This window comes from Hevea brasiliensis, chromosome 14 (assembly GCF_030052815.1).
Source record: "Hevea brasiliensis isolate MT/VB/25A 57/8 chromosome 14, ASM3005281v1, whole genome shotgun sequence".
NCBI classification, from domain to species: domain Eukaryota; kingdom Viridiplantae; phylum Streptophyta; class Magnoliopsida; order Malpighiales; family Euphorbiaceae; genus Hevea; species Hevea brasiliensis.
The window spans coordinates 85,465,875-85,474,786 of record NC_079506.1 but is presented as its reverse complement, the minus strand read 5'-3'; positions in this window follow the sequence as shown (position 1 = coordinate 85,474,786).

Sequence of the window (8,912 nt, the reverse complement as noted above, 5' to 3'; positions counted from 1 at the left end):
TAGCCGAAACTTGCATAAGTCAGCGCATAAGCTATGCACTCTTGCATAAGTCAGCGCATAAGCTATGCACTCTTGCATAATCAATTTTTCACACCCTTTATCTTCCACCGAAACCTGCATAAGAGAGTGCATAAGTTATGCACACCCATTCTCCCCTTATGCAGTTTTACACAAGTCCTGTTCAAATCAAAAATTTTTTCGGCATCCACTTTCCCACTTCCACTTCCCGTCTTTTCTGTTCATGCCTGTCCCTCCACGTCCATTTATTCCGGCATTAATCTTCCCCTTCTTCTCCACTCCTCTTTTCGCCCCCCTTTACCTTAACACCTCTCTGTCTCTTTTACTTTCTCCATCACCTCTTCCATTTCCATCGTCGACAACCCCATGGACTCACCTCCTCATTCCCCTCAAACCTCCCCTTTGCAAGTCTCGCCCTTGGCAATGCGGCCTCCCAACCCCGATTCCCCTCCATAAGAAACCCCTCCACCACCTCCCACAGCCACTTATAAGAGAAAAATCATGTCGAAATCCACCCGACCCATGGTTTCTGCACCTCTTCTCTCAAAACGCAAAGAACCACCCACCACTCCACTGTCAGAGCCTCCACCCAAAAACCCTAAAACTTCAGCCTCCACACAAGCCAAATCACCCTCTTCCAGCAAAAAGCAAAAGTTAGTAGCATCACAAGTATCAAAACTACCTTGGCCCCTTCCTGATGCAGCTCACAAGGCAGCTTTTAAGAGACTTAAGGAAAGGAGGGTGCAACCCACAAGGTACATTTCTGCGAATGCCCTCTAATCAGTTGGTTTATTTGACAATGTTATTGCCTACCTTAATGGCTTAGGTTGGATGGAATTTGTGCATAAGCAAGAAATAGTTTATCCAGCTCTAGTTTTGGAATTTATTTCCTCATTCTCTGCTACCCTGAAATTGCATGAGATAGATTACAAGCCAACTATTAAATTTAGATGTTTGGGGCAAAATAGAGAGCTATCATTAGAATTTCATAGCATTTTTGGGTTTGCAATTGATGGACTATTTAGGGTACCATATACAGTGGTAGAGGTAGCAAACAAAGGTGTTTGGAATGCTGCTCAGTTTTGGAGGATTATCACAAACCAACCTCAGAATTTTTCTGCTGGCAGATCCAAAACCTCTCAAATACTAGACCCTGCACTTAGATTTATCCATAGGCTTATTGCTAGCACTATCTTGGGTAGAGGGACTAGTTCTGGTGCTGTTGGAAAATCTGAATTGTTCATGTTATGGTGTGCTTTTCACAAAGTCAAAGTTTCTCCTGGTTACTTCTTCTGTGAACATGTGTTACATATTGCCACCAAATCCATAGGTGATATAGTCATGGGTGGGCTCATCACTGTTATAGCCAAGCATTTTGGTTTTAATCCGGAAGAGCATCCACTACCAGCACTTTCAGACACTCTATATTTTGATGCTACACACCTATCCAAAACTAGATTCAGTTTGCCACCTTCTGACACTGCACAACCAGCAATGCACGTAAACCATCAGACAACCAGAGGCACATTCTGTCCCACCAGTCCAACAGCATTCTGCTAAACCTACACCACCCACTCAGCCTGCACAGAACATCCCAGCAGATTCTGCACAGCCTACACCTTCTGCAGCTGGACCCTCTTCATCCACAGCACCTCCTCCCTTCAACACTAAAGCCTTATTCACCTATCTTGAAAGGCTTAGTGATGATATATATTTTGTGGATAGAAAGCTTGAATCTAGTCTTGATACCCTCAAGGATCGTCATGATCAACTCTTTGATTTTGTCATGGAAACCAGAGATAAGTAGAAAGAATTAAAGGAGATGATGAAGCAGCTCATGGTTTTTCTGGGAATGCCACCTCAACCTCCATCACCTCCTCCAGAACCATCACTTCGACAGCAGACAGCTCCAACCAGTCCCTTAGCAGCATCTTTGGACAAGGGCAAAACAATAGAATTAGATTAGTTTCTGTTTTACTTTTGTTCAAACTTGTAGGAGTTTTTCTTTGTAGATATGTTGAAACAATTTTAGTTTGTTTTGAATTCTGTTTCTTTTGAAGTTCTATTGGATGGCTATTACATTAGTTTTTCATTGATTTTCATTGCCTTTATTGCCCTTTTATGCATACTTGTCCATACATTGTATATATTTGCATGCTTCTACTGGTGTTTGCACATTTTTCCTTGCTCATCATCCTGCAGCAGCTTTTGAATATACTGCACAGGCTGTGAATCACCTTATGCAAATGTTTTGCATAACCTGTGCAGCCCTTTATGCCACTCATGCAGAACTGCACAGGCTGTCAATCCCCTTATGCAAATGTTCTGCATAGCCTGTGCAACCCTTTATGCCACTCATGCAGAACCGCACAACTTATGCACCCTCCTTATACACCTGTTCTGTACAGCATTTTATTCTGCATAACCTATGCAGCTTCTTATGCATCACCATTATCTCTTGAATTCTCATCTGCTCTATACCAGGTAACTCATTCTTTTTGCTCTTAAATTTCACAATTCCTGGTAATTCCTGTTTACTTTGAGTTTTGATAATGCACTACTTGAGACATTGAGGACAATGTCTAATTTTGAGTTTGGGGGTGTGCATTTTGATTTTTGCTACATTTTTCACATTTTGAGTATAGGAACATCTCATCCCATTCCATTTACATATATATTGTAAATATTTTACCTATACATCCATACATACATATACATAACACATTTACACACACATTATACACCACTTAGAAATTGTACACATTGCACACAATTAGATTTTCTCCATTCAGTTAATGCATTGTTCATTTTTAGGAATCATGCATCATGCATTAAAATTTTTTGCCAAATCCCTTAAGTATTGAAAAGTTGCCTATGAGAGTGATTTGACTTACCTTTAGTTGGGTTTGTAGACTGAAAGTTTCCTAAGAGGTGCAAAGTTTTGAAGTGTCTATCCCTTGCCTATATCTTCTTAGCCAAAAAGCCACCCAACTAGTCCTTTAGAGATTGGAGTGTTTAGAGGGAGTTATTGGATATAAGGTAGTCAAATGATGTCTCACCAATCCTAGAACAAAATTTCTAAACCTTTTAAGGCGAAATACCAGCTTGTACTTGAAAAGAGAAACGATTAGGCATTCTTTGATTTAAACCTTCTCATTTTAAGCCTTTGGCCCTTTTCCTAATTGAAATTGACCCTTGCAAACCCCTTTGAGCCTTTTTATTCCTAATTTTTCTTAAAACCCTTATTGCTACCTAGCTAATAAACCAAACACTCCAACCCTTTTCATGAGGATAATTATTTATAATATTAGGTACATAAAAAAAAGAAAATAAAATAAAATACAATAAAAGGGAGAAGAAATGCTTGTCATCTTGTAAAAGTGCTAGTATATATGCTTTTCATTATTGTCATTCAAATTGAAAGAAATCCACCTAAAGTATTAAAAGGAATGAGTTTGGGGGTGGCATTTTTAGGGACAAACATCAAAAGAAAATGCAAGATACAAGTTTAAAGTACCTAAATGTCCCTCCATTTTTATGTGTTTTGTAAATTATGCTAGCACTTGACAATTCTCATTGCGTATTTCTCTCCTCTATATAAAAAAAAAGAGAAAAAAGAAAAAAATATAATAAAATAAGAAGTGTACCTTATGTTGTCAAGATTGAAAATATTCTCATGCTTCGAATCCTTTTTACCCATTTTTCTTCTTAGCCTCATTTTTGAACCCCATGGCCCCATTACATCCCTAAAAAGACCTTTGATCTCTTGATAGTACTTGCTACATTAGTGGAGATAGGAGTAGGGAATTTGCCTATGGGATTGGAAAATTATATACTCATTCATTTAATTCCATCATTCTATATAGAGACACTTTGGTTATTGATTATCCAAGAATTCCTTTTGAGCATGACCCTCTCTTTTGATTGGTTGGTTTGGGAATTTTGAATGATAATTGACTTGATGGCTAAGCGGTGAAAGCTTGGATAAGCATTAGATTCTTTGCATTTTGAAGGATGGGTATATGGATTGCTGGTATGGCTAAAGGTGTGTTAAGTTACTTTAATAGGTGATTTTCATAGCTCTTTGGATAAGGCACCCCTAAAAAATTGCATCACATTTTAAAGTTTGCTTGAGGACAAGCAAAAGCTTGAGTTTGGGGGTATTTGATGCATACATTTTGCATAATCATTTAGGTTTAATTTCATAGCTATTTTATTTGATTATTAGTCACTTTTAGCTAATTTCATTAGTTATTTAGTTAGTTGTTCATAATTATCAATTTTGGATTAATTTGTAAATTTTACTTTGTTTTGTAGGAAAAATGGTGTTTTTGAAGGACTAAAAAGAAATTTTACCATTGAGGAGTGATTTCTACAGCCAAAGATGTCAAAAACAAGTTTCAAAGTTGAAATATGTATTGGCCATATTGCGCATAACTTGCCGCATAAGTTATGCAGATCTGCATAAGGAGAAGAAACACTGTTCCAATACCTGCCGAATTGTGCATAAGGAGAGTGCATAGCTTATGTAGATTCATGCCTCCCTTATGCAATCTCACGGAATTGTGCATAACTTATGCGTTTGGTCATGCAGTTTCGCATAAGAGAGCCAGAAACCAACCGAAAACTGCATAAGGGACTGCATGACTTATGCAGTCCACTTATGCAGTCCCACAAAGGTTTCATTAATGAGCTGGCAGAAGATTCTCTCAAAAAATCTCACCTCAAACACACCATTTTAGGGCTCTTTGTCAGAAAAAAAAAAGTTATAAATAGCCCCATATCCCATTTTAGAGTGGGGGGAAAGAAAGAAGAGGAAGAAAAGGGAAAGGAGAGACAGCAGCTGAAGAGTCACAATCATCTCCCACACCATTTCCAACCAGATTTGGAGATTTCTTTCTTTCCTTACATTTTTCCTACCTTTCTAGTGTTGGATTTCTTGTTTCTTAGCTTAGATTAAAGCTTTATTTCCATATTAACTCACAATATCTTGTAAATATTATGGATAGTGAGTAGTTTTCATTTGATTCTGGAGTAAGGGTTGTAATATTTGAGATATTTTGTGGATTTTGATTGGGTAATCCATATTTTGTAGTCTTAATGAGTTTTATTCATTTCTTGTGTGCTTAATGACATGCTTAGTGTAGGATCCCATTAAGTGATGTTCTTAATCCATGGTTGAGGCACCGAAAGGAGAAAGCCTTGTGATAGATAATCAAGAAATTGGACTTAATTAACTTAGATCTAGAAATAGACTAAGGATTAAGAGGATTTACAGATTAATTAAAGAACTTAATGGGTCTTAATTAACTCTAACTCCACGAAAGTAGGATTAGATTGATTAAGGCACTCTTTGTCCCACTCGAAAGGGTATTCAAAGGATTGAAGAATTAATCTCCTTAAAACCCATAAGTTCCACAAGATTGGATAACCAATTTAAAATACCAAAATAGCTTGAATATGAAATCCCGAACTCCGGAATCGCCTTTTTATCATTGTTAATTTCTAATCGAATTTAATTGTTTGCCATTTTAAATTTTGCCATATTTCAACTTGCTTATTTCAATTTGATGCAATTTTAGTTTAATTAATACATTGTTGGATAGATTATAAATCTCACACACATAGAATTCACATCTCAATAGCCATTAATTTATTACTTTAATTTCAAAAATAGTCCAAATTAGTTAGAACTTTTATATCAAAAATTCAATCATTAACACAACTCCTCGTGGGAACGATATCTTTTCTATATTACTTGTACGACCCGTGCATTTGCGGTTGGGCCAAATCACTTTAATCTGCCAATAACTAGAACAGCATACACATCTTCTTTGTATATTCTGGCACTAGTAAAGATTGCATTGCATACACAATTCCAAAGCTTTAAGCAATAGTAGAAGCGACATGTAGTAGTACAATACTTAATTATGGCAAAATCATTTACTACTCAAGACTAATACTTAATTAAAAATACTTGTAGGATTATTTTCATTTTTATTTTTTTTTTACAGGATTGTCTTCATACATTGATGGATTCCTCCTAACGAGGATAAAAGTTTTATTCCAGTGATAATTTAAGACAATTGTTGGTATATATGGAAGAGAATAATAGAATATAGCAGCACAAGATATATTTTATTTGATTCATCAAGCTTACATATATAGAACTTGGAATAACAGAAATTCAATAAATATTCTAAGTCCTAGCGGCTGATTACGTGATCCACAAAATCTCAAGTAAGACTAACAGTTTCCTAAAGAGTAGGAACTAATTATTGACAAGGAAATATTCCAATTTTGAATTAGTAAAACAAGGTTTCGTGCAATCCAAAAGCATTATTCTAACAACAATAAACTGAAATTGATATGAAAAAAATGTATACTTTTATATAATAAAACTATTTAAATATTTTAAATAACAAACTTTTGAACATTACAATTTACAAAATTTTGAAGTTTCATAATTAATCAAAAATAAAATATATACTAAAAAAAAAAGAAAATAAACTAAAAATTTAATCCACTACTCGAAATTCTTAAAATCAAAATCTCTAAACTTGAAATTGTTATAGCATATGTATACATATTTGCATTAATCACCTAAAAATCAGCTAATTACTATGTTTAAGGTATAAGAAATAAGAAGTTTTCGAATTTGACGTTCCCTAATTACTAACTGTGAGTTATCACCTATATGGTGAAAGTTATTTAATAGAAAGGACTATCTTCTGTTTTGTAATCAACCAAATATTATACAATCTTTAGAGCTCCTATGAATAATTTTTTTTTTTTTTTTTTAAAAAAAAAGGCCTAATCTCTACCTTGTGACATTTTGCATCATGGAACACTTGAACTTAGCTCAACGTTAGTTGGAAGGTGAGGACATTTTCTCTTTCAGCAACTTTGTCAAGATCTCACTTCAATTGGTCCAAGGGATATTTTTCATACATATCATAATTTATGAAAGAAAAAAATATATATACTTGAGTTTTTAATTTATCATTATTTTTATGCTAAGCTTAATAGTACTAAAGTTGTCTCCAAAACTGTGAAGTTTTAAGTTTCAATCAAAATCAATTGCAAAAAAAAAAAAAATGCTAGTAATGACTTGAGAATCCATCTAATTAAATACTTGTGGAAATAAATGTCATAAAAATTAAATTTCACTGTAGAATATAGTGAAGAATAAAGTTAAGTCGTCATTCAAATTAGAAATTGATTGATATGTCTAATAATCAAAGAAAACAAAATCAAGCTTGAGAATCCATCTAATTAAATGCTTGTGAAAATAAATGTCATAGAAATTAAATTTCATTCATTATACGTAAAGAATGGTGTATAATATAATGAAAAAGAAGAATTCATCATTCAATTTATAAATTGATTGATATGTTTAATAATCAATAATCAAAGAAAAAGCAAAGTCAGAAAATGTGTTTAACTTTAATTTATACTCACCAAAGAATTTGAGATACTATTGTCACATATGAACAAAGACTTATATATTATATTATTAATCATTGTCTTAGTGCCTCTATTCCGACGGAGATACTCCCCTAATTACAAGTCTTCAATGGATTAAGAAGAGAGATGAATTGATTGAAAATGACAAGTCAAGTCACAGGCTTTATCTCTGCAAAATGGACAAGAGAAAACGAAGTGTTTAGCCATTAAAATCCATGCCTTTGTCATCACGGCCACAGTTGTCTTCATTGAAGCAGTTGATTAGAACCATATATTTGTGTACTTAAGGTTGTTTTTGTGAACCCTACGGAAATTGATATTCCAAACATATTGATGGTTATAAGTCATCTTGACGTGACTTGAAGCTTGGATTGAGATAGCAATTGCACCATTAGACTTTGAACAGTGAACTAGTTAAGGTCATTAACTCCCTGCCTTGGCATTGACGCCTATGCTTGGATTGAAACTGATCACACTATTTCTTGATGTAAAGTCTCCTTCACATTTGGAAGAGCAAGACTGGTGGCTGACGAATGCAGATTTTTTTTTTTTTCTGATAGCAAATTCATATTTAGCTTAGTCAATCCTTGATTGTGAATGACTGAATGAAGGAAGGAGAGTGTCAAAAAGGGATGCAGAAGAAATTGAAATACCTGGAAGAGGATATTTTAAACTTTCAAAATCTATATTTGGTATCTGACCCTTTGTTGTATCCTTAATTGTTCAGCGAAATAAAGAGGAAGTAAATAGGAAAAATGAAGAGAAAAAAAAAAGAAAGAAAATTTAATATGAATAACATCTTCGTATTCCTACAATTTTTCTTCTATTTCACTCTAATTTGAAGGAAAATATTTTGCATTAATTAATTAAAAGATTTGAGAAATGAAATTTTATTTATATTCTCCTTCTTTCTGTATCCCACTTAATGTCTAAACAAGAAGAATTGAAGAAATCATTTTTTTCCCTTCTCTCCATTTCTTTCAATCCAAACAAATCATAAAATAACTATACAACTAAGAAACAAGAAAAGGTAAAAGGAGAATGAATTTTTAAAAATAATAATAATTTATTTTTTCCTAATAATATTTTCCTAATTCCCAATTCCTTTAATTAAAGTTAATTTACTAATTTTAATGCCATATTAAACCACTTGGCATTTAATTATAACTATGATTTCTCAATTTTAGCATTATAATGTATATTAGATTACTACTGTTATTATTTAAACTTTTGTGGACTCTTGAGCAATGCAAATTCAGTTACGTCTCCTACTATAGGAGTTAAGAAATTTTTTTTTTAAATAATAAATATTTTTTGTTAGTATAAAGTCCAACTCAATTATAAGTGTTGAAGAATGAAAAGTAAAAGAAAAGCAAGTCATTTATCTGCTTCCTTATTTGGTCTTCAGTCATCACGGCCTGCAGACT